The sequence below is a fragment of the Budorcas taxicolor genome, chromosome 8, assembly GCF_023091745.1.
Source record: "Budorcas taxicolor isolate Tak-1 chromosome 8, Takin1.1, whole genome shotgun sequence".
In the NCBI taxonomy this organism is placed as follows: Eukaryota; Metazoa; Chordata; class Mammalia; order Artiodactyla; family Bovidae; genus Budorcas; species Budorcas taxicolor.
In genome coordinates this window covers 99,385,773-99,387,633 of record NC_068917.1, presented here as the reverse complement: position 1 = coordinate 99,387,633, position 1,861 = coordinate 99,385,773, and the positions used below count along the sequence as shown (strand labels likewise).

The 1,861-nt window shown below is 44.3% G+C and overlaps 1 non-coding gene across 1 annotated transcript; it reads left to right on the top strand.

Moving 5' to 3' along the window:
* Nucleotides 1–772: 772 nt before the first annotated feature.
* Nucleotides 773–906, top strand: LOC128052893 (small nucleolar RNA SNORA70). The gene has a single exon (XR_008199854.1). It is a non-coding gene; the product is annotated as a small nucleolar RNA SNORA70 (small nucleolar RNA).
* The last annotated feature ends 955 nt before the right edge of the window (nucleotides 907–1,861 follow it).

Sequence of the window (1,861 nt, the reverse complement as noted above, 5' to 3'; positions counted from 1 at the left end):
AAACTAAAATGTATTATTGATAGCGAGTAGGCCTCATTCAACTCTGTTTCTGATTATGAGGTTCTGTATATAAACCACATAGCTTTACTTTTTTTTTTCTTCAGTTATTTATCCCTTGACATTCTTTTAACGTATACCATGAATCCTATGACTACTTCTGTAGTTCATATTTTCCTGCTCCATCAGATCAGAGGTTCTTAAACCGAGGTCTGTGATGCAGAAGAGAGACTGGGGGAGTAGAGGTGTGGGCTCGGAAGCAAGAAAGCAGCGTTGATTTCTTGATGGTTTGAGTCTAGAGAAATCTAAGACATGCTGATGAGAATAAGCAGATGCTGGAGGTAAGACATTGCAGGGTTTACTGTGCACCAGGCATAGTTGTAGACACTGTGGGAAAAGCCCTACCAACCTTCCATTCTGATAGGGCCCACTAATGGCTACCAAACAAATCAATACATATTGTGTCAGGTAATCATGAATGCTATAAGAAAAGAGAGAAAGAATGGAGAGTTTTATAAATTGCCATTTTTCAAAAGGTGGTCAGAGAAGTTCTGACTTTCCCTGAGCAAAAATCAGATGGAAGTGAGAGCAGGGATGTGCTGTTATCTGGGGAAGATCTTGGAGGGAGAGGAAGCATCTGAAGCAAATGCCCTAAGGCAGGAAGAGGCTTGGACCAGCTCCGTCAGCAGAAAGCAAGTGGACCGGTGTGGCTGGAGCAGAAGGTGGGAAAGATCATGTGCAGCCTTGTGCTGGTGACAGGGCTCACACTTTCATTCTGAATGACTATCCATTTAAAAACACCATCTCTCATGGGGGCCCAGTGTGCAACAGCTGCAAACAGCAGCCTTCTCAGTAGTGTATGCAGCCTACTGCCCATACAGGTTGCCTTAAGGGACCTTGAAGACAGACAGATAATGTCCAGTGGACATTCATGACAGGCATGCTGTCTCCAATCCAGGCTCCAAAGAGGGATGTGTGGCAATTTTGGAAAGCCCCAGGACACAGTGGCCAGGGTTCACATTGGACAAGTCATTAGGCCCATCCATACCAAGCTTTAGAACAAGGAGCACATGACTGAGGCCCTCCACAGGGCCAAGGTCAAGTTCCTTGGCCACTAGAAGAGCCACATCTCCAAGAAGTGGGGGTTCATTAAGTTTAAAGTGGATGAATTTGAAAACATGACTAGCAAAGCAGCTCATCTTGAATGGGCTGTGGGATCAAATACATCCCTAATCGTGGCCCTCTGGACAAATGCTGGGCCCTGAACTCACGAGCTCCTTGGTGCTGTCCCCACCTTACTCATGCCCACCAGTAAACCCTACTTTCCTGTCCAAAAAAAGAATACAATCTTTCCCTGATCGCATTACACCAGAATAAATTGATTGTTCACCATGTTCCAAGCATTCTGATAAGCTCTGGGAACATACACATTAATAAGGCCCAGTCCCTCTATAATAAGGAAACAGATATTTAGACAAATGAATCTAACACAAGGTAGAAAGCAAGTTAAGTGTTGTTAAGAGAGATGGCTGGCCTGCAGGAGAGCTGAGATCCCTCTCAGCTTCAGGGAGGAGGCAGTCAGGTTTGGTTCACAGAGGTAGTTCCCATACGTTCCCATACGATGGGCCGTGAAGGATGGATTGAATTAGAATACAGGGGTCACTTAGGTACAAAACTTTCGAAGAAAACAAGTCAAGGGATGGAGGTGAAAATATGCCTGATATTTTCAGACAACTATGAGAATTGACTAAGATGGGAAATGCTTGAAGGTGAGTAATTGGAAATGGGTTTGGACAAGAAGTTTGAAAGTAGATGTTTGAGGTACGTAGATGCAAGACAGAGAATTAGTGAACCCTTATTAGCT